At 44.3% G+C, this 27,031-nt stretch overlaps 1 long non-coding RNA gene across 2 annotated transcripts in view; it reads left to right on the top strand.

Moving 5' to 3' along the window:
- The first annotated feature begins 12,688 nt into the window (after nucleotides 1-12,688).
- Nucleotides 12,689-27,031, top strand: part of LOC137327245 (uncharacterized) — a 44,178-nt gene continuing 29,835 nt past the window's right edge. The window contains exons 1-3 of one of the 2 annotated variants that reach the window (XR_010964408.1): nucleotides 12,689-13,270; nucleotides 17,379-17,484; nucleotides 20,010-20,174. This is a non-coding gene — a long non-coding RNA (uncharacterized lncRNA). Of the gene's footprint in view, nucleotides 13,271-17,378; nucleotides 17,485-20,009; nucleotides 20,175-27,031 lie in introns of those variants that run through there. The other variant, XR_010964405.1, reaches the window with a different exon arrangement.

Here is a 27,031-nt window from a genome sequence, read left to right as displayed (position 1 = left end):
TATGACTCTATGACTCTATGATTAGTAAAAAAATAGTGCTGGAGAAATTAATGGGACTGAAAGCGGGCCCCAGGGGCCCCAGGGCCTGATAATCTGCATCCCACAATACTAAAAGAGGTAGTCATGGAAATAGTGGATGCATTAGTTGTCATCTTCCAAAATTCTATAGATTATGGAACTGTTCCTGCAGATCGGAGGGTGGCAAATGTAACCCTACTATTTAAAAAAGGAGGGAGAGAGAAAACAGGGAACTACAGACCGGTTAGCCTAACATTAGTAGGGAAAATACTAGAATCTATAATAAAGGGTGTGATCACAGGACACTTGGAAAATATCAACGGGATTGGACAAAGTCAACATGGATTTATGAAAGGGAAATTATGTTTGACAAACCTAATGGAGTTTTTTGAGGATGTAACTGGTAGAATAGATAAGGGGAATTAGTTTATTTGGATTTTCAGAAGGTCTTTGATAAAGTCCCACATAAGAGGTGACTGTGCAAAATTAAAGCACATGGGATTGGGGGTAATATACTGGCATGGATTGAAAATTGGTTAACAGAGAGTAGGAATAAATGGGTCATTTTCAGGGTGGCAGACAATGACGCGTGGGGTACTGCAGGGATCAGTGCTTGGGCCTCAGCTAGTCACAATATATATCAATGATTTGGATGAGGGAACCAAATGTAATATTTCCAAGTTTGCTGATGACACAAAACTAGGTGGGATCGTGAGTTGTGAGGAGGATGTCTTTAAGGCAATTTAGACAAGTTGAGTTAGTGGGCAAATACATGGCAGATGCAGTATAATGTAGATAAATGTGAAGTTATCCACTTTGGAAGGAAAAACAGAAAGGTAGAGTATTATTTAAATGGTGATCGATTGGGAAATGTTGATGTAAAAAGGGACCTGGGTGTCCTTGTACACCAGTCACTGAAAGCAAACATGCAGGTGCAGCAAGCAGTTAGGAAGGCAAATGGTATGTTGGCCTTCATTGCAAGAGGATTTGAATACAGGAGCAAGGGTGTCTTACTGCAGTTATACAGGGCCTTGGTGAGACCACACCTGGAGTATTGTGTGCAGTTTTGGTCTCTTTACCTAAGAAAGGATATACTTGCCATAGAGGGAGTGCAGCGAAGGTTCAGCAGACTGATTCCTGGGATGGTAGGACTGTCGTATGAGGAGACATTGGGTCGACTCGGCCTGTATTCACTCGAGTTTAGAAGAATGAGAGGGGAATCTCATTGAAACATATAAAATTCTGACGGGGCTGGACAGACTGGATGCAGGGAGGATGTTTCCCCTGGCTGGGGGGTCCAGAACAAGGGGTCACAGTCTCAGGATACGGGGTAGGACATTTAGGACTGAGATGAGGAGAAATTTCTTCACTCAGAGGGTGGTGAACCTGTGAAATTCTCTATCACAGCAGGCTGTGGAGGCCAAGTCACTGAATTAAGAAGGAGATAGATAGATTTTTAGACACAAAAGGCACCAAGGGGTATGGGGAAAGAGCGGGAATATGGTATTGAGATAAAGGATCAGCCATGATCATATTGAATGGCGGAGCAGGCTCAAAGGGCCGAATGGCCTACTCCTGCTCCTATTTTCTATGTTTCTATGTTTCTTTGTTGCTCGGGTTCAAAAACATCTGTTAGGCTTTTACATGGCCAGTGTTCTTTATCTTATTAGACAGTCAGAGCTCCTTCTGTTTTAAATGCAGGTAGACACTAAAATATAGCTGTTTAGCTAAGTTTATATCTGAGTCATGGGATAGGATGTGGATTAATGGCTTGAAATTGTACCGTATGATATTAGTAATGAGTGTATTAACTTGTTTATAAGAAATTCCTTTGTCTGTAATATTAGTAATGAACATCTTTATCTGTCTGAAATTCTTTTGTTTAAATCGGTCACCACCTTAATGAAGGGTAGTGACCAATTTAATCTAAAGAATTTCAGACTGTTTAGTATGTTCATTAAAGCAGTAGATAGAGAGAATTCATACAAATGTGTTGTTAACATGTTCCTTATTAATATTGCAAAGTATGATTTTAAAGCAGAATTTTTTTAGCTCTTCTACTTGGCTCAATGTTGGTTGTTATCATTAGCTCATAGGAGACAACAGAAATCCATTACAGATCAAATGGTCGTTGTTTTTATTGATGAGAATGCAAATCAAAGATTTTAGAAATGACTCCAGGCATTGTGCCAGCTCAGAGATATCAATTGCTGAAGGCAATGTATGCACATAATATTTTCTTTTTATTACTTTGATTTTAATTTGACATTTCTTTCAATGCTTTAAGTTAACAACATAATTTATGAATATATTATGACACATTTAGCCAAATTCTTTAATTTCTTCAACATAAAACTCAACACATGCAAAAAATAAAATTGGAAGGCTATTACATCCACTATTATGGAAATAATTTACAAACCTTTGCAGCGGGAAATCAAAATAGGATTTGCTTCCTTCCATACTATTGATTTTGAAAGAGTGTAAGTGTTGAGAGGCCAAGAGTCTCTCTCAGTATAATGTCGCTCTGACATTCAGAATCCCTGAGTCAGATTCCACAGTCCCATCTGTCATTCCAAGTCAATTTCCTCTGAGACTGAGTTAGCTTGCTTTCTGCTGGAACAGCAGGCAAAGTGCTCTGTAGTGCTGGGATGTTGAATTTCAGGAATGATTATACGTACCTGATGCATTAAACTGGTTTATAAAAGCTGTATTTTTGGCAAAAATATCTTCATAGTTAAGAATGTATAAAACAGTCTTACCCTATTCCATGCTGCATAAACGGAAAGCAAAAAAGAGGATCTCTAAATCATAATTAATGATAGGGGCCATTTATTAAAATGTGAACTTTATTCAAATAATAACTGTTTCAAACTGAGCAGCTATTAAGTGTAGCAGGTGAGAAAACACCATTAGCATCAACTAACCTATTTGTAGACAAGATCCACCATCAAACTACCTGTTTTGCTGCAAAGCTGCACCTGGTGAAGTGTTCATAAACAATGGCAGATCCATTATTTGCAAAAGCCCAGAGTAGACCATCCGCTACAGCTAATGAAATAGGCATGGGGGTGGATTTACACCTTCACTGCCTGGGCATTGAGCATCACCCAGACTGAGCATAGAAATAAAAATTGGCTGGGGAGGATTGCGACCCTGTTACAGAGCCTGCCTAATATTCCTCCCTTTAATTTTACTGGCGATTTGCCCCACCAGATCTCCCTCACTGCCTCTCCACAAGCAAAGCTTAGCACCGAGATGGTAAAAATGAAAATCCACCTCATTATTTCTAATTAAGAATCTATGGGGTAGAATTAATGGGGGGGCTCTCCCGATCATCTGCCATAACTTTGGCAGAAGATCAGCAGAAACCCCAGAGAAATTACGTAAATAGCCGTTTAAGCCTTTTCTCCTGGGTTTCCATCGAAGTTACGGCAAACAATTGGGAGAATCCATGCAGAAATGCCAGGCCGATGTCTTCATATGATGGTTATCTAAAATGTATTAACAACACCAGTGGAGCATCAGCTGTTTTCAATTCAAAAAGCAACATTCACTTATTCACAAGATCGTAGGACCAATATGGATGAGGAAAGTCATTCCGCCCATCCTAGCTCATCTATCCAGAAAGAAAAACTGATAGTTCCCTTCTCACAGCATCTAATTGGTCCTTCAATATTTTTCGGGTTTTCAATTCCACTATTTCATTTGCAAGTGATGATTACTCTTTGAATTATGATATTCTTTCTGACATCAGACCTAAATTCACCCCATCAATTTGTATATAAGCCCTGTCATGGCCTACTGTCATGGTTTACCTTGAAGGTGTCAACGTTGACTCAGTGGTAGCACTCCTGCCTCTGAGTCATGAAGGTTTGGGTTCAAGTCCCACTTCAGAGACTTGAGTACATAATCTCTCCCCCACTCCAAACTCCTCAAACCTTCTAGCTCTTTTTACATGGTTATTACTCTGCACCTTTCATGGGGTTGTATGCCAGGCGTGACATTTTATGAGTGAGTCGGCTGACAATCTAATCTCAATATGTAAATGTGGCTTACTTCAAATGAATACAGGTCACACAAATGCGAGTGCATTTTTTAATAAAAATAGTGATGTTTACTGCAGCAATGATTTGGACTTAAATGTAAGGGGCATGATTAAGAAGTTTGCAGATGATACAAAAATTGGCCATGTGGTTGATAGTGAGGAGGGAAGCTGAAGACTGCAGGAAGATATCAATGGACTGGTCAAGTGGGCAGAAAAGTGGCAAATGGAATTCAATCCGGAGAAATGTGAGATAATGTATAACTCTGGATTTTAATCCCTCTCCATCACTTTGTTTGGGGTCCATTCCAGGGTATTTCCCATGCAAATAACTGCGTGAATTGATTCTAAATATAAAGATCTTCAAGTAATAAACTAAAACCTCTGATATTTTGTTCACTGGCTTGCTTACCCGTAATAGATGCATTTTATGAGCAAGTGAAATACATGCACAATGGCAGCAACAGTATAATTTCAAAGTTTGCAGATGACACAAAACTCGGAAATGTACTAAACAATGCGGAGGATAGTACCAGACTTCAGGATGACATAGAGAGACTAGTGAAATGGGCAGACACATAGCAGATGAAATTTATCGCAGAGAAGTATGAAATGATACATTTTCGTAGGAAGAATGAGGAGGGGCAATATAAACTAAATGGTACAATTTAAAGGGGGTGCAGGAACAGAGAGACCTGGGGGTGCACATACACAAATCTTTGAAGGTGGCAGGTCAAGTTGAGAAGGCTGTTAAAAAAGTATATGGGATCCTGGGCTTTATTAATAGAGGCACAGAGTACAAAAACAAGGAAGTTACACTAAACCTTTATAAAACACTGATTAGACCTCAGCTGGAGTATTGTGTTCAATTCTAGGCACCACACTTTAGGAAGGATGTCAAGGCCTTAGAAAGGGTGCAGGAGAGATTTACTAGAATGGTACCAGGGATGAGGGACTTCAGTTATGTAGAGAGAATGGAGAAGCTGGGGTTGTTCTCCTTAGAACAGAGAAGGTTAAAGGGAGGTGTGCAAAATCATGAACAGTTTTGATAGAATAAATAAGGAGAAACTGTTTCCAGTGACAGAGGAGTCAGTAAACAGAGGACACAGAATTAAGGTGATCGACAAAAGAGGCGACAGGAGGAAACATTTTTTATGCAACAAGTTGTAATGATCTGGAATGTACTGCTGAAAGGGTGGTGGAAGCAGATTCAATAATAACTTTAAAAAGGGAATTAGATAAATACTTCAAGGGGGAAAATTTACAGGGCTATGGGGAAAGAGCTGGGGAATGGGATTATTTGGATAACTCTTTCAAAGAGCCGGCACAGGCACAGTGGGCCGAATGGCCTCCTCCTGTGCTGTACCTACTATGATTCTATGAAGACCAGTTTGAGATGGAGATGGGTCACAGATTTCTATAGGTAATATGTACCCACTACCTGCGAGAATGCCTAAGATTTAGAAGACTAGTGTGTTATTATTAACAGCAAATTTAGGAGAGAGAAATAAGAAATGTGTGAGACAAACAATATTAGAGCAGAAGGACAGATTAGGGTGTGTCGCCCAAATAAGCGTTCTTTATACAAACGCACATAGTATAAGGAACAAATTGAATGAATTGAAGGCGCAAATTCAACTTAGAGGGTACGACATGGCAGCCATTACTGAGACGTGGCTGCAAGATGGTCAGGACTGGGAACTGAATATACCAGATTATAAGGTCTATAGGAAGGATAGGGAAACTGGTAAAGGAGGAGGAGTAGTCTTAGTGATTATGGATGAAATTATTTCAATGTTAAGAGAGGATATAACGAGAGGTAAGTAGGAGTGGAGACTTTATGGGTAAAATAAAGAGACTGACCATGGTAAACTGGGCAATCTGTTAATGGGTAAAATGACAGAAGATCAGTGGGAGGTGTTCAAAAAAGAATTTAACGTGATACAGAAAAAGTTTATACCCCTAAGGAGCACAAGCTCTACTTGTCAAAGAAAAAGCCATGGATGACAAAAGAGGTAAGGGACAACATAAAACTAAAAGAAAAAGCATACAAAAATGCAAAAAATAGCACAGATCACGGCAACTGGGAGAGATACAAAGTATAGCAAAGGGAGATAAAACAGATAGTAAGAGCTATGAAAAGGGAATATGAAAAGAAACTTGCAAGGGATATCAAAATCAACACAAAATGTTTTTAATATTGTATTAGGAAGAAGAGGGTGGTCAAGAGCAATTTAGGCCCCTTAAAAACTGATAATGGTGATATTGTAAATGAAAATAAGGAAATGGCGGACATGTTAAATAATTACTTTGGGTCAGTATTTACAGAAGAGGAAGAGGATAGCAAGCCGGACACCCCAAGGAAATTAATTTTGAATCAGGGACGGGGACTCACCATAATTAACATAAGCAAATTAATAGTAATTAAGAAAATAATGGCACTGAAGAGTGACAAATCCCCAGGACCAGATGGTTTCCATCCCAGGGTTTTAAAGGAAGTAGGTGCGAACATTGCAGATGCCCTAACTATAATCTTCCAAAGTTCTCTCGATTCAGGAACCGTTCCTTTAAATTGGAAAATTGCACATGTCACTCCGCTATTTAAGAATCATAGAATCATAGAAGGTTATAGCACGGAAGGAGGCCACTTGGCCCATCGAGTCCACACCTGCTCTATGCATGAGCAATCCAGCTAGTCCCACTGCCCGCCCTATCCACATAGCCCTGCACATTTTTTCGTTTCAAGTACTTATCCAGTTCCATTTTGAAGCCCATGATTGAATCTGCCTCCAACAATCATTCGGGCAGTGCATTCCAGATTCTAGCCAATCGCTGTGTAAAAAAATTTTTCATCATATCACCTTTGGTTCTTTTGCCAATCACTTTAAATCTATGCCCTCTGTTTCTTGACCCTTTCACCAATGGGAACAGTTTCTCTCTATCCACTCTGTCTAGACTCTTCATGATTTTGAACACCCCTATCAAATCTCTTCTCAACCTTCTCTGTTCCAAGGAGAACAATCCCAGCCTCTCCAGTCTATCCACGTAATTTAAGTCCCTCATCCCTGGAATCATGCTAGTAAATCTCCTTTGCACCCTCTCTAAGGCCTTCACATCCTTCCTAAAATGCAGTGCCCAGTACTGGACACAATACTCCAGTTGTGGCCGAACCAGCGTTTTATAAAGGTTCATCATGACTTCCTTGCTTTTGTACTCTACGCCTCTATTTATAAAGCCCAGGACCCCGTAAGCTTTTTTAACCGCTTTCTCAACCTGCCCTGCCACCTTCAACGATTTATGCACAATATCCCCCAGATACCTCTGTTCCTCCACTCCTTTTAGAATTGTGCCCTCTAATTTATATTGTCACTCATCATTTTTCCTACCAAAATGCATCACCTCGCATTTTTGTGTGTTAAACCTCATCTGCCACGTGTCCGCCCATGCTCCCAGAGAGTTTATATCCTCTTGAAGTCTATCGCAATCCTCCTCACTGTTCACTACCCTTCCAAGTTTTGTGTCATCCGCAAATTTTGAAATTGTGCCCTGTACACCCAAGTCCAAGTCATTAATATGTATCAAGAAAAGCAGTGGTCCCAGCACCGACCCCTGGGGAACCTTCCCCCAGTCCGAAAAACAACCACTCACCACTACTCTATTTCCTGTCATTTAGCCAATTCTGTATCCATGTTGCTATTGTCCCCTTTATTCCAGGGCCGCAATCTTCATAGCAAGCCTACCATGTGGTACTTCACCAAATGCTTTTTGAAAATCCATATACACCACATCATCTACATTGCCCTTATCTACCCTCTCTGTTCCCTCATAAAAAACTCAATTAAGTTGGTTGAACACGATTTGCCTTCAACAAATCCGTGCTGGCTTTCCCTAATCAATCTAGACTCATCCAAGTGACTGTTAATTCTGTCCCAGATTATTGTTTCGAAAAGTTTCCCCACCACCGAGGTTAAACTGAATGGCCTAAAGTTGCTGGGTTTATCCTTACACCCTTTTTTGAACAAGGGTGTAACATTTGCAATTCTCCAGTCCTCTGGCACCACCCCCGTTTCTAAGGATGTCTGGAAGATTATGGCCAGTACCTCTGCAATGCCCCCCTTACTTCCCTCAGCATCCTAGGGTGCATCCCATCCAGACCAGGTAACTTAACTAATTAAAGTACAGCCAACCTTTCTAGTACCTCTTCTTTCTCAATTTTTAGCCCATCCAGTATCTTAACTATACCTTCCTTTACCGAGACTCTGGCAGCATCTTCATCCTTGTAAAGACCGATGCAAAGTATTCATTTAGTACATCGGCCATTCCCTCTGCCTCCATGAGCAGATCTCCTTTATGGTCCCTAATCGGCCCCACCCCTCCTCTTACTACCCGTTTACCGTTAACATGTCTGTAGAAGACTTTTGGATTCCCTTTTATGTTGGTGGCTAGTCTATTCTCATTCTCTCTCTTTGCCCCTCTTATTTCCTTTTTCACTTCCCCTCTGAACTTTCTATATTCTGCCTGGTTCTCACTTGACCTGACATTGGTCATATGCCACTTTTTTCCACTTCATTTTATTCTGTATCTCCTTTGTCATCCAGGGAGCTCTGGCTTTAGTTACCCTACCTTTCTCCCTCGTTGGAATGTATCTTGTCTATACCTGAATCATCTCCTCTTCAAAGGCCGCCCACTGTTCAATTACAGTTTTGCCTGCCAATCTATGATTCCAATTTATCCAGGCCAGATCTGTTCTCATCCCATTGAAATTGGCCCTCTTCCAATTGAGTATTTTTACTTTAGAGTGGACAGAGTCCTTTTCCATAGCTATTCTAAACCTTATGATACTATGATCGCTGCTCCCTAAATGTTCTCCCACTGACACTTGCTCCAATTGGCCCGTCTCATTCCCTGGAACCAAGCCCAGCAATGCCTCCTTTCTCATTGGGCCGGAACGTGGTGGTTGAGAAAGTTATCCTGAACACATTTCAAAAATTCCTCCCCCTCTTTGCCCTTTGTGTATTCAGTATTCTTGGATGTAATGTTTCCCTGACTAACCTGTCTGAACACCATCCACTCCTTTGATTGCTGTGATTATCTCTCTGCCGAGGTGTGATAAAGGGCAGTTAGAAAGATTATCTGTAATCACCAGGCATTGTTCTTTGACTAGATATGCTGTGCCTTTATGGAACCCTTCATTCACCTGATGAAGGAGCAAAGCTCCGAAAGCTTGTGATTTCCAATAAAGCTGTTGGACTATTACCAGGTGTTGTGCGACTCCTTACATTATTACTATCCCAGTCTATATTAGAATAGTTGAAATCCCCCGTTATCATTACTTTTGCAGCTCTCTGTAATTTCCCTGCAAATTTTCTCCTCTATATCCTTCCCACTAGTTGGTGGCCTATAGAATACACCCAGAAGTGTAATGGCACCTCTATTGTTCCTTAACTCTACCCAAATAGATTCTGTCTTTGACCCCTCCAGGACATCCTCTCTCTCCAGCACTGCAATATTCTCCTTAATCAATACTGCTACCCTCCCCCTCCTTTCTTTCCTTCCCTATCTTTCCTGAACACCTTGTATCCAGGAATATTTATTACCCAATCCTGACCTTTTTGATCCAGGTCTCCGTTATTGCCACAACATCATATTCCTATGTGGTTATTTGCGCCTGCAGCTCACCAACCTTGTTTACCTTGCTTCGTGCGTTCACATACATGCACTGCAAACCCGTCTTAGACTTTCTTGTACTCTCTCTTGGTCTGACCCTATCTGATATCTTACTATTTTTTACTCTAGGGCTATCCTTCTCTCCTGATCCTTTTGCCCCCTGTTTCCCCTTTCCAATGCTACATCCTCGCGAGGACATTGGTGCCAGTTCCATTGAGATGCAATCCGGCCAGCCTGTACAGGTCCCACCTCCCCCAGAACTGGTCCTAATGCCCCAGGAATCTGAAGCCCTCCCTCCTGCACCATCTCACCAGCCATGCATTCATCTGCTGTATCCTCCTATTTCTATATAGCTAGCGCGTGGCACTGGGAGTAATCCAGAAATTACTACCTTTGAGGTCCTGTTTGTTAATCTCTTTCCTAACTTCTTAAACTCTGCCTGCAGGACCGCATCCCTCTTCCTACCTATGTCGTTGGTACCGACATGGACCATGTCGTCTGGCTGTTCACCCACCCCTTCCAGAATGTTCTGCAGCTGCTCAACGATATCCTTGATCCTGGCAACAGGGAGGCAACATGCTAGATGCAGGGAGGATGTTCCCGAAGAATGGGGAATCCATAACCAGGGGCCACATTCTCAGGATCCGGGGTATGCCATTTAGAACCGAGATGAGGAGAAATTTCTTCACTCAGAGGGTGGTGAACCTGTGGAATTCTCTACCACAGAAGGCAGTGGAGGCCAAGTCATTAAATATATTCAAGAAGGAGATAGATATATTTCTTAATGCTAAAGGGATCAAGGGATATGGGGAAAAAGCAGGAACAGGGTACTGAGTTAGACGATCAGCCATGATCATTTTGAATGGCGGAGCAGGCCCGAAGGGCTGAATGGCCTACTCTTGCTCCTATTTTCTATGATTCTATGATTCTACAATACCATCCTGGAATCACATCTGCGGCCACTTAAACGTCCGTCTGGTCCCCTAACTATAGAATCCCCTATCACTATTGCTCTCGTGACCTTTCACCTCCCCCCCGTACAGCTGAGCCACCCATGGTGATCTGGTCTTTGCTCTGACTGCACTCCGCAGAGGAAACTTCTCCCTCACCAATATTCAGAACTGAATACTGGTTAGAGAGTGAGATGCCCTCAGGCGACTCCTGCAATACCTGCCTGGTCCTCCTTGTCTGTCTGGCGGTCACCCAGTCCCTCTCTGCCTGCACTCTCTTAATCTGCGAGGTGACCACCTCCTGAAACATGCTATCCATGTAGCTCTCAACCTCGCGAATGCAATGTAGTGACACCAGCAGTTGCTCAAGCTCCGAAACCCGGAGTTTGAGCTCCTCTAGCTGACCACACTTCCTGCACCTGTGGTTGTCCAGGACACGGGAAGCATCCTGGAGTTCCCACATGGGTGTGAGTTGCCCTGCCAGGCCTCAATTTATTAGATTAACCAAACTTAACAAAAATAAACTAAAGACTTAAAAAAGACACTTACCAGAAAAAGACAACCTCATCAGCTAGCAGCCAATCAGCTCCTTCCCTTGTGCCGACGCCATTCTTGATTTTCTTATCTCGTTCCTTCAATCCCCGAACATTTTATGCTCCGACGCTCCGCCCCCGACTCTGAACAGGTCCGCTCCTTACCTCAGGCGCTCCGACGCTCCGCCCCCGACTCTGAACAGGTCCGCTCCTTACCTCAGGCGCTCCGACGCTCCGCCCCCGACTCTGAACAGGTCCGCTCCTTACCTCAGGCGCTCCGACGCTCCGCCCCCGACTCTGAACAGGTCCGGTCCTTACCTCAGGCGCTCCGACGCTCCGCCCCCGACTCCGAACAGGTCCGCTCCTTACCTCAGGCGCTCCGACGCTCCGCCTCCGACTCTGAACAGGTCCGCTCCTTACCTCAGGCGCTCCGACGCTCCGCCCCCGACTCTGAACAGGTCCGCTCCTTACCTCAGGCGCTCCGACGCTCCGCCCCCGACTCTGAACAGGTCCGCACCTTACCTCAGGCGCTCCGACGCTCCGCCCCCGACTCTGAACAGGTCCGCTCCTTACCTCAGGCGCTCCGACGCTCCGCCCCCGACTCTGAACAGGTCCGCTCCTTACCTCAGGCGCTCCGACGCTCCGCCCCCGACTCTGAACAGGTCCGCTCCTTACCTCAGGCGCTCCGACGCTCCGCCCCCGACTCTGAACAGGTCCGCTCCTTACCTCAGGCGCTCCGACGCTCCGCCCCCGACTCTGAACAGGTCCGCACCTTACCTCAGGCGCTCCGACGCTCCGCCCCCGACTCTGAACAGGTCCGCTCCTTACCTCAGGCACTCCGACGCTCCGCCCCCGAACAGGTCCTCTCCTTACCTCAGGCGCTCCGACGCTCCGCCCCCGACTCTGAACAGGTCCGCTCCTTACCTCAGGCGCTCCGACGCTCCGCCCCCGACTCTGAACAGGTCCGCTCCTTACCTCAGGCGCTCCGACGCTCCGCCTCCGACTCTGAACAGGTCCGCTCCTTACCTCAGGCGCTCCGACGCTCCGCCCCCGACTCTGAACAGGTCCGCTCCTTACCTCAGGCGCTCCGACGCTCCGCCCCCGACTCTGAACAGGTCCGCTCCTTACCTCAGGCGCTCCGACGCTCCGCCCCCGACTCTGAACAGGTCCGCACCTTACCTCAGGCGCTCCGACGCTCCGCCCCCGACTCTGAACAGGTCCGCTCCTTACCTCAGGCGCTCCGACGCTCCGCCCCCGACTCTGAACAGGTCCGCTCCTTACCTCAGGCGCTCCGACGCTCCGCCCCCGACTCTGAACAGGTCCGCTCCTTACCTCAGGCGCTCCGACGCTCCGCCCCCGACTCTGAACAGGTCCGCTCCTTACCTCAGGCGCTCCGACGCTCCGCCCCCGACTCTGAACAGGTCCGCTCCTTACCTCAGGCGCTCCGACGCTCCGCCCCCGACTCTGAACAGGTCCGCTCCTTACCTCAGGCGCTCCGATTGAGGTCTAATCCCCCAGACCTCACTCTTTATTTAGTCCAGCGCTCCGACGCTCCGCCCCCGACTCTGAACAGGTCCGCTCCTTACCTCAGGCGCTCCGATTGAGGTCTAATCCCCCAGACCTCACTCTTTATTTAGTCCAGCGCTCCGACGCTCCGCCCCCGACTCTGAACAGGTCTGCTCCTTACCTCAGGCGCTCCGATTGAGGCCTAATCCCCCAGACCTCACTCTTTATTTAGTCCAGCGCTGCGATGCATTGCCCCCGACTCCGAACAGGTCCGCACCTTACCTCAGGCGCGCCGATTGAGGCCTAATCCCCCAGACCTCACTCTTTATCTAGTCCACCGCTCCAACGCTCTGCCCTTGACTCCAAACAGGTCTGCTCCTTACCTCAGCCACTCCAATCTAGAAAGGTGAGAGAGGGAAACCAGGGAAGTATAGACCAGTTAGCCTAACGTCTGTTGTCGGAAAATTACTAGTCTATAATTAAGGATAGAGTGATCGAACACCTTGAAAATTTTCAGCTGATCAGAGAGAGCCAGCATGGATTTGTAAAGGGTAAGTCATGCCTGACGAACTTGATTGAATTTTACGAAGAGATGACTAAAGTAGTGGACAGGGGAATGTCTATGGATGTTGTTTATATGGGCTTCCAGAAGGCATTCGATAAAGTCCCTCATAAGAAACTATTAGCTAAAGTTGAAGCTCAAGGAATTGAGTCAAATTATTGACCTGTTTAGGAAATTGGCTGAGTGGCAGGAGACAGAGAGTAGGGATAATGGGCAGGTATTCAAATTGGCAGGATGAGAGTAGTAAGGATCTGTGTTGGGGCCTCAATTATTCACTGTATTTATTAACAACTTGGATGATGGGATAGAGAGCCACATATTCAAATTTGCCAATGACACAAAGATAGGCAGTGTAAGCAGTGTAGATGGAAGCATAAAATTACAGAGAGATTAAGTGAATGGGCAAAATTGTGGCAAATGGATTTCAATGTAGGCAAGTATGAGGTCTTCCACTTTGGACCTAAGAAGGATAGATCAGAGTACTTTCTAAATGGTGAAAAGCTCAAAACAGTGGAGGTCCAAAGAGACTTAGGGGTCCATGTACATAGATCATTAAAACGTCATGGACAGCTACAGAAAATAATCAAAAAGGCTAATGGAATATTGGCCTTTATATCTAGAGGACTAGAGTACAAGGGGGTGGAAGTTATGCTACAGCTATACAAAGCCCTGGTTAGACCGCACCTGGAGTACTGTGTTCAGATCTGGGCACCACACCCTAGGAAGGACATATTGGCCTTGGAGGGAGTGCAGCGTAGATTTACTATAATGATACCTGGACTCCAAGAGTTAAATTATGAGGAGAGATTACACAAACTAAGGTTGCAGGCCCTGGAATTTAGAAGGTTAAGGGGTGGTTTGATTGAAGTTTTCAAGATATTAAGGGGAACTGATAGGGTAGTTAGAAAGAAACTATTTCCGCTGGTTGGGGAGTCTAGGACTAGGGGACATAGCCTAAAAATTAGAGCCAGGACTTTCAGGAGTGAAGTTAGGAAACACTTCTATACATAAAGGGTGGTAGAAGTTTGGAACTCCCTTCCACAAATGGCAGTTGATGCTAGCTCAATTGATAATTTTAAATCTGAGATTGATAGATTTTTGTTAGCCAAAGGTATTAAGGGATATGGGGCTAAGGCGGGTATATGGAGTTAGGTCACAGATCAGCCATGTATGATGGAACAGGCTTGAAGGGCTAAATGGCCTACTCTGTTCCTATGTTCCTAAGTTTAAAGTGCAGTTTTGCTTCTATAAGAAACACAAAGATAATTAGTTTACAGCACGCCTGTTAAATCAGGTCATTAGTCATTTATAATTACAATCACAGAAATTACAGACTGCTCACAGATGGGCTGTAGCATAACTCTCAAGCACTACATATTTCATGGAGTACTCCACGAAGCCAGTGGGAATTTCTGTTGTCCTCCACTGCACATTGCTGTTAAATACTCCATGGCATCCATAGCAGCTGGTTGAATTTTCCTGACTCTGCAGCCCTACAAACCTCTGGCTACACCATTTCCTAAAAACAATTGCCCAGGGATGATGCAGGGATTGAAGTTAAGGAGGAGGAGTGTGAAATATTGGATGGGCTAAACCAGTGAGAGAGGAAGTATTGAAGGGATTAGCATCTTTGAAAGTGGATAAATCACCAGGGCCGGATGAAATGTATCCCAGGCTGTTAAAAGAAGCCAGGGAGGAAATAGCAGAGGCTTCAACAATCATTTTCCAAACTTCACTGGATACAGGTGTATTGCCGGAGGAATCGAGGACTGCTAACGTTGTACCATTGTTTAAAAAGGGAGCAAAGGATAGACCGAGTAATTACAGGCCAGTCAGCCTAACCTCGGTGGTGGACAAATTATTGGAATCAATTCTGAGGGACAGGATAAACTGTCACTTAGAAAGGCACGGACTAATCAAGGACAGTCAGGTCGTGTCTGACTAACTTGATTGAATTTTTCGAGGAGGTGACAAGGAGGATTGATGAGGGCAGCACAATTGATGTAGTCTACATGGATTTTAGCAAGGCTTTTGACAAGGTCCCACATGGCAGATTGGTCAAAAAAGTAAAGGCTCATGGGATCCAAGGGAATGTGGCAAATTGGATCCAAAATTGGCTCAGTGGTAGGAAGCAAAGGGTAATGGTTGACGGGTGTTTTTGCATCTGGAAGGCTGTTTCCAGTGGGGTGCCGCACTGCTTTGCTTTTTGTGGTATACATTAATGATTTGGACTTAAACGTAGGGGGCATGATTAAGAAATTTGCGGATGACACAAAGATAGGCCGTGTAGTTGATAGTGAGGAGGATAGCTGTAGACTGCAGGAAGATATCAATGGACCAGTCAGATGGGCAGAAAAGTGGCAAATGGAGTTCAATCCGGAGAAGTATGGGATAATGCATTTGGGGAGAGCAAACAAGGCAAGGGAATACACAATAAATGGGAGGATACTGAGAGGTGTAGAGGAAGTGAGGGACCTTGGAGTACATGTCCACAGATCCCTGAAGGTAGCAGGACAGGTAGATAAGGTGGTTAAGGCGGCATATGGAATGCTTTCCTTTATTAGCCGAGGCATAGAATATGAAAGCAGGGATGTTATGCTGGAAATGCATAAAACATTAGTTAGGCCACAGCTTGAATACTGCGCACAGTTCTGGTCACTACACTATAGGAAGGATGTAATTGCTCTAGAGAGGGTGCAGAGGAGATTTACGAGAATGTTGCCAGAACTGGAGATGACAGATTGGATAGGCTGTGGTTGTTTTCCTTGGAACAGAGGCTGAGGGGTGATTTGATTGAGGTGTACAAAATTATGAGGGGCCTAGATAGAGTGGATAGGAAGGACCTATTTACCTTAGCGAAGGGGTCAATAACCAGGGGGCATAGATTTAAAATGATTGGTAGAAGGATTAGAGAGGAAATGAGGAAAAGTTTCTTCACCCAGAGGGTGGTGGGGGTCTGGAAATCACTGCCTGAGAGTGTGGTAGAGGCAGAAACCCTTAACTCATTTGAAAAATACCTGGATGTGCACCTGAATTGCCGTGACCTGCAGGGCTAAGGACCAAATGCGGGAAAGTGGGATTGGGCTGGGTGGCTTGTTTCTCAGCCGATGCGGACACGATGGGCTGAATGGCCTCCTTCTGTGCAGTAAATTTTCTACGATTCTATGATTCTATGATTCAATCAGAACACATTTTTGTTTAAATCACAAAGATAAATCACTAAGTGCCAACTCCCGTTTGTAACCTAATGATACTGAACTGGGAATTGGCAATGCCTGAGAGCCTGGTGAATATGATACTCCTTGCCTTTGTAGAAGCTTTTGGAAGGATGATGGGGGATGGTTTCCATCATTAGGTCCTTCCCTGTCTTAGTGGTGACTATGCATATACATTGTTGCACCATCTATTTAGGAGATTTTCCCATGGTCCTTGTATTCTACGAAGGTTTGTATATCAGCTTGCTTTAGATTTGGTTTTCAGTTTTGATTTCACCAACATCTGAATGTTAGGACATCTGCACTTGACACCCAAAATGCTAAATATTTATCACTTGGTTACAGCCTAAACTAAAGCATAAGAAATAACATCTAAAGTTATTGTGATTCTGGTTTATGTTAATTAAAACTTTTATTTTGGCAACATTTAAAAAATAATTTGACACTTTGGAATATCACTGTATAAAAAAGTTGTAAATAATTTTAATTCTGATAAATCTGTAATGAGTTTCTGTTGGGATTAGGGGGAAAATAATAAACAAAGTAGCACAGTAACTTGGATAGATACGTCTGCTGGTCTGTCAGTCAGTTTTCCTTCATAAAATAACCAGAGGCCTCCAATTACTGCCTGCAATTTGCAAACTACAATAGTTTTTTTACCTTTAAAATGCCTCAAAAAATTTAGCTCATCAAGCACACTCTTTGAACAGACAAGTGCAATCTCCTCTATTGTAGGCTCTCATTTAGGTATATTTTCCTTCCAAAACTTTTATAATGGTCTTAAAACAATCCATTTTTCTTTTGTTGTTTTACTTTCTAGTTCTGTATCACCCCTAATCCCCCTAGAGCTCTTCCCATAACTGTGTTTCTATTCATTTACAGCTGCTGTGTACAATAGGAATCCAATTGCTGCAGGAGTTCCTCAGGGCAGTGTCCTAGGCCCAACCATCTTCAGCTGCTTCATCAATCACCTTCCCTCCATCATAAGGTCAGAAATGGGGATGTTTGCTGATGATTGCAGTGTTCAGTTCCATTCGCAACCCCTCAGATAATGAAGCAGTCCGTGCCCGTATGCAGCGAGACCTGGACAACATCCAGGCTTGGGCTGATAAGTGGCAAGTAACATTCGCGCCAGACAAGTGCCAGGCAATGACCATCACCAACAAGAGAGAGTCTAACCACCTCCCCTTGACATTCAACGGCATTACCATCGGCGAATTCCCCACAATCAATGTCTTGGGGGTCACCATTGACTAGGAACTTAACTGGACCAGCCACATAAATACTGTGGCTACAAGAGCTGGTCTGAGGCTGGTATTCTGTGGTATTCTGCTGGCACCTCCTGACTCCCCAAAGCCTTTCCACCATCTACAAGGCACAAGTCAGGTGTGTGATGGAATACTCTCCACTTGCCTGGATGAGTGCAGCTCCAACAGTAGACTAGTGCAGGAAAAAGTTCAATGACCTGACGAGGGCAGGCAAGGTAAAAGAACTGTCACTGCCCCCTTTTTCTCACTTGGACACCATGGGAACCAATATACTGACTATCCGCTGTTATTATTTGGAGCAAATACTTCTTCACACTGCACTGTGGTTTAAGGGCTCCCTTACTCTTCAATCGATGGTGCAATGCATGTTTTCATCTCTCCATTCCAAGCCTTACTTGCATTCATCTGCTTAAAAAAGTTCATCTGCTTTAACAAGGTTCTATCAGCAGATCTATAACATCAGCTCTCTGATGTCACCTGGGAGACACCCTACATTTGCTAGCTTTCACCAAATGCACTCAATCTTGTTTTAGGAGACATTGGCTTATAATGCCCATGAAAGACAGGTGACTGGAGGAGGTATTTCAGACTTAAAAGAGCTGACCCCCCTATTAGGGGCAGGCCATTGAGCTGTTGGTGAGACACTCAGCTTTAGCCATGGAAGATGGTGAGATTGATTGGACTGTGCAGGATATAGGTTAGTGGGTGCAGACCTAAACATTCAGCAGCCCAGCCCTGTAAAGCTGCATGCCTGCAGGAAAATCGTCCACCTTTCACCAACTCCTCAATCTCTGGATTATGTTCATCCATTCTAAGTTTATGCCCTGTTTTCCTACACTGGGTGATTCACAGTACATGAGGGAGCTGGAGGAGGGGAGAGTAACTGAGGATGTGTGCATTTCTGAGTGGAGGGTGCAGAGACAGCTGCCTTTGGCTACGGAGTCATGACACTCAGAGCTCATGGGTTCTTGCCTGAAAATGAGGTTTGAGGAATATCACACATTCGTGCAGGTTCTGAGATCAGTCTGCCAGGATGTTCAGCAACTAATAGTTTTTACCTGGAATTACATAGAATGTACAGCACAGAAACAGGCCATTCAGCCCAATGCCGTGTTTATGCTCCACACAAGCCTCCTCCCTCCCTACTTCATCTAACCCCATCAGTTTATCCTTCTATTCCTTTCTCCTTCATGCATTTATCTAGTTTCATAGAATTATAGAATCATAGAATGGTTACAGCACAGAAGGAGGCCATTTGGCCCATTGAGTCCATGCCAGCTCTTTGTAAAAGCAATCCAGTTAGTCCCATTCTCCTGATTCCCCTTAAATGCATCATTGCTAGTTGTCTCAACTACTCCTTGTGGAGTTCCACATTCCAATCACTCTCTGGGTAAAGAAGTTTCTCCTGAACTCCCTTTTGGATTTATTAGTGACCATCTTATATTTATGGCCCTTAGTTCTGTTCTCCCCCATAGGTGGAAACATCTTTGCTATGCCTATCCTATCAAACCCTTTCATAATCTTAAAAACCTCTATCAGGTCACCCCTCAGTCTTCTTTTTTCTAGAGAAAAGAGCCCCAGCCTGCTCAATCTTTCCTGATAGGTATAACCTCTCAGTTCTGGTATCATCATAGTAAATCTTTTTTGCAGCTTCTCCAGTGCCTTTATATCCTTTTCATAATATGGACACCAGACCTGTGCACAGTACTCCAAGTGTGGACTAACCAAGGTTCTATATAGGTTTAACATAACGTTTCTGCTTTTCAATTCTATCCCTCTAGTAATGAACCCCAATGCTTGGTTTTCTTCTTTTATGGCCTTATTAACCTGCGTCGCTATTTTTAGTGATTTGTGTATCTGTATCCCCAGATCCCTCTGCTCTTCTACCCCATTCAGACTCTTTTTCTCCAAGCAGTATGTGGCCTCGTTATTCATCGTACCAAAATGTAATACGTCACACTTATCTATATTGAAATTCATTTGCCAATTATGCACCCATTCTGCAAGTTTATTAATGTCTTCCTGTATTTTGTCGCAGTCCTCCTCGGTATAAACTATACCATCCAATTTGGCGACGTCTGCAAATTTTGAAATTTTACTTCTGATTCCCGAGTCCAAATCATTTATATACATGAAGAACAACAGTGATCCCAGCACCGATCCTTGTGGGACATCATTTCCCATCTTTTGCCAGTCTGAATAACTACCATTAACCTCTACTCTCTGTTTTCTGTTTTGTAACCAGCTTGCTATCCAGTCTGCTACTTGTCTCCTGACTCCACATGCTCTGACCTTAGTCATGAGTCTACTATGCGGTACCTTATCGAAGGCCTTTGGAGAATCCAAATATATTCCATCTACTGCATTACTCTTGTCTACCCTTTTTGTTACTTCTTCAAAGAATTCAATAAAATTGGTCAACCTTCCCTTTTGAAATCCATGCTGACTTCTTTATTATATTTTCAGTTTCTAGATGTTTTTTTTTACATCTTTGAAAAAGAATTCCATTATCTTTCTTACCACTGATAGGAACATAGGAACATAGGAACAGGTGTAGGCCATTCAGCCCCTCGTGCCTGCTCCGCCATTTGATAAGATTATGGCTGATCTGTGATCTAACTCCATATACCTGCCTTTGGCCCATATCCCTTAATACCTTTGGTTGCCAAAAAGCTATCTATCTCAGATTTAAATTTAGCAATTGAGCTAGTATCAATTGCCATTTGCGGAAGAGAGTTCCAAACTTCTACCACCCTTTGTGTGTAGAAATGTTTTCTAATCTCACTCCTGAAAGGTCTGGCTCTAATTTTTAGACTGTGCCCCCTACTCCAAGAATCCCCAACCAGCGGAAATAGTTTCTCTCTATCCACCCTATCTATTCCCCTTAATATCTTATAAACTTCGATCAGATCACCCCTTAACCTTCGAAACTCTAGAGAATACAACCCCAATTTGTGTAATCTCTCCTCATAACTTAACCTTTGAAGTCTGGGTATCATTCTAGTAAACCTTCGCTGCACTCCCTCCAAGGTCAATATGTCTTTCCGAAGGTGCGGTGCCCAGAACTGCTCACAGTACTCCAGGTGCGGTCTAACCAGGGTTTTGTATACCTGCAGCATAACTTCTGCCCCCTTGTACTCTAGTCCTCTAGATATAAAGGCCAGTATTCCATTAGCCTTCTTGATTATTTTCTGCACCTGTTCATGACACTTCAATGATCTATGTACCTGAACCCCTAAGTCCCTTTGGACATCCACTGTTTTTAACTTTTTACCATTTAGAAAGTACCCTGTTCTATCATTTTTTGATCCAAAGTGGATGACCTCACATTTGTCTACATTGAATTCCATTTGCCACAGTTTTGCCCATTCACCTAATCTATCAATATCCTTTTGTAATTTTATGTTTTCATTTACACTGCTTACAATGCCACCAATCTTTGTGTCATCGGCAAACTTAGATAAGAGACTTTCTATGCCTTCATCTAAGTCGTTAATAAATATTGTGACTAATTGAGGCCCCAAGACAGATCCCTGCGGGACTCCACTAGTCACATCCTGCCAACGTGAGTACCTTCCCATTATCCCTACTCTCTGTCGCCTTTCGCTCAGCCAACTTCCTAACCAAGTCCGTACTTTTCCCTCGATTCCATGGGCTTCTATCTTAGCTAACAGTCTCTTATGTGGGACCTTATCAAATGCCTTCTGGAAGTCCATATAAATAACATCCATTGACATTCCCTTGTCCGCTACTTAAGTCAGCTCTTCAAAAAATTCAATCAGGTTAACTGCTCTATAGTTCTCTGGACTTGTCCTATCTCCATTTTAAAATCTAGGAATCACATTAGCTGCCCACTAGTCCTCTGGCAATAGTCCCTTACCTAATGAATTTTTATATATATGTAATAGTTCTTCTGCTATCTCTTCCCTAATCTCTTTCAATATGCAGAAAGGAATCCATCCAGACCTGGGGTTTTATCCTTTCTATCTTTTTTGATTTCTTCTTCTGATGTCATGCCCACCATGTTTGTCCCCCTGGTAAATACTGAAGCAATGTAATTATTTAATATTTCTGCCACTTCACTGTCATTGCCTGTGAGTTTATCACGTGTATCCCTTAGTGGCCCTATCCCTTTCCTGATTTTTCTTTTGCTATTTATGTGTCTGTAGAATACTTTACTATTTCTTTTTATAATACTTGATAATTTAATTTCGTAGTTTCTCTTTGCCTTCCTAATTGTTTTTTTTAACTTTCTTTCCTAAACCTTTTGCATTTTTTTTGTCATCCTCTCCTTTGTTGTCTATGTACTTAGTGTATGCCTTTTTCTTTAGTTTCAATTTTGCCCTTATTTCTTTATTCATCCATGGTGTGTCATTACTGGCTAGTATGTACTTGTTTTTAGTAGGATATATTTCTCCTGGACTCTATTGATCACCGTTTTAAATGTTTCCCACTGGTATTCTATTTCTTTGTTTGTCAGTAAATTTTTCCAGTTCATTTTCTCTAGTTCCATTCTTATCCCCTTAAAATGAGTTTTTTTTCAAGTTCTTACTTTGGTCGTTGTCTTACTTACTGACATGAAGGAGTTTGGAGGCGGAGCAGCAGAGCGCTGGAAAGGATAAAGAGCGAGGCCCTGGGAGTAGGTCTCAATCGGAGAGCCCGGTGGTAAGGGGCACAGACCTGAAGGAGTTCGGGGGCGGAGCAGCAGGGCGACGGGGAGGATAAAGAACGAGGCCCTGGGAGTAGGTCTCAATCGGAGAGCCCGGTGGTAAGGGGCACAGACCTGAAGGAGTTCGGGGGCGGAGCAGCAGGGCGTCGGGGAGGATAAAGAACGAGGCCCTGGGAGTAGGTCTCAATCGGAGAGCCCGGTGGTAAGGGGCACAGACCTGAAAGAGTTCGGGGGCGGAGCAGCAGGGCGTCGGGGAGGATAAAGAACGAGGCCCTGGGAGTAGGTCTCAATCGGAGAGCCCGGTGGTAAGGGGCACAGACCTGAAGGAGTTCGGGGGCGGAGCAGCAGGGCGTCGGGGAGGATAAAGAGCGAGGGCGTCAGAGAGTGAGGTAAAAAAACCTAAAGTGATGTCAGCACAAGGGAAGGAGCTGATTGGCGAGTAGCTGGTGAGTGGTTTTTTTAAGTCTTTAGTTTATTTCTGTTGAGTTAGTAATCTAATAAATAGAGGCACGGCAGGGGACCTCAGTCTTGTTGAATGCATATATGGTGCCATGTGGGAACTCCAGGAATGCTTCCCGTGTCCTGGACAACCACAGGTTCAGGAAGTGTCGTCAGCTCGGGTTTCGGAGCTTGAGCAGCAGCTGGCGTCACTGCAGTGAATCCGTGAGGCTGAGAGTTACGTGGATATCACGTTTCAGGAGGTAGCTTAAGGGAGTACCGGCAGAGAGGGACTGGGTGACTGCCAGACAGACAAGGTGGACCAGGCAGGTAGTGCAGGAGTCCCCTGAGTGCATCTCACTCGCTAACCGGTATACTGGTGAGGGAAATGATTCCTCTGGGGAGTACGGCCAGAGCCAAGTCCACAGCACCATGGGTAGCTCAGCTGTGTATGGGGGGAGGAAGAAGATCGGGAAAGCAATTGTGATAGGGGATTCAATAGTTAGGGAACAGGCAAGCATTTCTGCGACCGCAGACATGATTCCAGGATATGTTGCCTCCCTGGTGCCAGGGTCAAGAATTTCACTAAGCAGCTGCAGAACAATCTGACATGGGAGGGTGAACAGCCAGAGATCCATATTGGTACCAGAGATATAGGTAGAAAGAGGGATGAGGTCCTGCAGGCAGAGTTTAGGGACCTAGGAAAGAGACTAACAAGTAGGACCTCAAAGGTAGCAATCTCTGGATTACTCCCGGTGCCGCACGCTAGTGAATATAGAAATAGTAGGATAGACCAGATGAATGCGTGGCTGGAGAGATGGTGCATTGGGACCAGTTCTGGGGGAGGTGGGACTTGTTCAGGTAGGACGGGTTGCACCTCAACAGAGCTGGAACCAATGTCCTCGCGGGGAGGTTCGCCAGTGCTAATATAGACTAGGATAGAAATAGTGTAAAGGGCAGAGAGGGGGAAGAATTTCTGAAGCCCAACGAAGAAGGAGGAATTGCTGGATCTGGATCTGGGGAATGAGGTGGGTCAAATGGAGCAAGTGTCAGTGGAGGAACATTTAGGGAACAGTGATCATAGTATCATAAGATTTAGATTAGCTATGGAAAAGGACAAGGAGCACTCTAGAGTAAAAATATTTAATTGGAGAAGGGCCAATTTCAGTGGGTTGAGAACGGATCTGGCCCGGGTAAATTGGAATCAAAGATTGGCAGGCAAAACTGTAATCGAACAATGGGCGGCCTTCAAAGAGGAGATGGTTCAGGTACAGTCTAGGTACATTCACACAAGGTGGAAAGGTAGGGCACCTAAAGCCAGAGCTTCCTGGATGCTGAAAGAGATAGAAAGTAAGATGATAGATGTCAGGTTGCTAATACAAGTGAGAACCAGGCTGAAAATAGATAGTTCAGAGGGGAAGTGAGAAAAGAAATAAGAGGGGCAAAGAGAGAGTATGAGAATAGACTGGCAACTAACACAAAAGAGAATCCAAAAGTCTTCTATAGGCATATAAATGGTAAAGTTGTAGCAAGAGTAAGGGTGGGGCCAATTTGGAACCAAAAAGGAGGCCTATGCATAGAGGCAGGGGACATGGTGATGGTTATAAATGAGTAATTTGCATCTGAGTTTACCAAGGAAGAAGATGCTGCCCAAGTCACAATAAAAGAGATAATGGATGGGCTAAAAATTGTTAAAGAGATGGTACTAGAAAGGCTGGCTGTACTTAAAGTAGATAAGTCACCCGGTCTGGATAGGATGTTATTTGTTATTTATATTAATGATTTGGATGAGAATTTAGGAGGCATGGTTAGTAAGTTTGCAGATGACACCAAGATTGGTGGCATTGTGGACAGTGACGAAGGTTATCTAGGATTGCAACGGGATCTTGATAAATTGGGCCAGTGGGCCGATGAATGGCAGATGGAGTTTAATTTAGATAAATGTGAGGTGATGCATTTTGGTAGATCGAATCGGGCCAGGACCTACTCCGTTAATGGTAGGGCGTTGGGGAGAGTTATAGAACAAAGAGATCTGGGAGTACAGATTCATAGCTCCTTGAAAGTGGAGTCACAGGTGGATAGGGTGGTGAAGAAGGCATTCGGCATGCTTGGTTTCATTGGTCAGAACATTGAATGCAGGAGTTGGGATGTCTTGTTGAAGTTGTACAGGGCATTGGTGAGGCCACACTTGGAGTACTGTGTACAGTTCTGGTCACCCTATTATAGAAAGGATATTATTAAACTGGAAAGAGTGCAGAAAAGATTTACTAGGATGCTACCGGGACTTGATGGTTTGACTTACAGGGAGAGGTTAGACAGACTGGGACTTTTTTCCCTGGAGAGTAGGAGGTTAAGGGGTGATCTTATAGAAGTCTATAAAATAATGAGGGGCATAGATAAGGTAGATCGTCAAAATCTTTTCCCAAAGGTAGGGGAGTCTATAACGAGGGGGCATAGATTTAAGGTGAGAGGGGAGAGATACAAAAGGGTCCAGAGGGGCAATTTTTTCACTCAAAGGGTGGTGAGTGTCTGGAACGAGCTGCCAGAGGCAGTAGTAGAGGCGGGTACAATTTTGTCTTTTAAAAAGCATTTGGACAGTTACATGGGTAAGATGGGTATAGAGGGATATGGGCCAAGTGCAGGCAATTGGGACTAGCTTAGTGGTATAAACTGGGCGACATGGACATGTTGGGCCAAAGGGCCTGTTTCCATGTTGTAACTTCTATGATTCTATGATTCTATTCTATGATGCATCCTAGGATGCTGAGGGAAGTAAGGGTGGAAATTGCAGAGATACTGGCCATAATCTTCCAAACATCCTTTGATATGGGGGTGATGCCAGAGGACTGGAGAATTGCAAATGTTACACCGTTGTTCAAAAAAGGGTGTAAGGATAAACCCAGCAACTACAGGCCAGTCAGTTTAACCTCGGTAGTGGAGAAACTTTTAGAAACAATAATCCAGGACAAAATTAACAGTCACTTGGACAAGTGTGGATTAATTAAGGAAAGCCAGCATGGATTTGTTAAAGGCAAACCGTGTTTAACTAATTTGATTGAGTTTTTTGATGAGTTAACAGAGAGGGGTTGATGAGGGCAATGCGGTTGATGTGGTGTATATGGGCTTCCAAAAGGCGTTTGATAAACTGCCACATAATAGGCTCGTTAGCAAAGCCCATGGAATAAAAAGGGCAGCAGCAGCATGGATACTGGAAATTGGCTAAGTGACAGGAAACAGAGAGTAGTGATGAACGGTTGTTTTTCGGACTGGAGTAAGGTATACAGTGGTGTTCCCCAGTGGTCAGTACTGGGACCACTGATTTTCTTAATATATGTTAATGACTTGGACTCAGACTTGGGTGTACAGGGCACAATTTCAAAATTTGCAGATGACACAAAACTTGGAGGTGTAGTGAACAGTGACGAGCATAGTGCTAGACTTCAAGAGGACACAGACAGTCTGGTGGAATGAGCGGACAAGTGGCAGATTAAATTTAATGCTGAGAAGTGCAAAGTGATACATTTTGGTAGGAAGATCGAGGTGAGACTATATAAACTAAAGGGTACAATTCTAAAGGGGGTGCAGGCACAGAGAGACATATGTGCACAAATCATTGAAGGTGACAGGGCAGGTTGAGAAAGCAGTTAAAAATGCATTTGGGATCCTGGGCTTTAGAAATAGAGGCATAGGAGCCGATTTTCGGATGGCCGAGCGGGTGCGTTGGGGGCGGGGGGGCTCCTAAAATGGCAGATTCCCGGAGCGGGTTCGGAACCCGGCTTCAACCCGCTCACTCCCGGGTTCCCCAGTGACGTGTTGGTGTGCGCGCGCAGCTCCCACATGCGGGACTCCCACCAGCAATTAAAGCCGGCGGGATGATAATTTAGATACTTATATTGCTATTTGAGGTACTTGACATACCTCATTGACAGGAGAGTTTGTCAGGGGTGCAATTTTGAAGGATCCTCAGCATGTTTCCCGTGCTGTGGGAAACACTTCCTGTTGGAGCAGATATGTTTCAGCCAGCAGCCGGTGGGAGATGCAAAGGATTTTTTGACAGGTGTGGAGAAAACCTCATTTATTGCAGCAGGGCACTCTGTCACCTCAGACAAAGTTTTGGCTGCAACACTTTTGTCTTTCCACTCAAAATTATTAATTTATAC

This window comes from Heptranchias perlo, chromosome 1 (assembly GCF_035084215.1).
Source record: "Heptranchias perlo isolate sHepPer1 chromosome 1, sHepPer1.hap1, whole genome shotgun sequence".
Classification (NCBI taxonomy): Eukaryota; Metazoa; Chordata; class Chondrichthyes; order Hexanchiformes; family Hexanchidae; genus Heptranchias; species Heptranchias perlo.
This window is presented reverse-complemented; position numbering and strand designations above follow the sequence as displayed.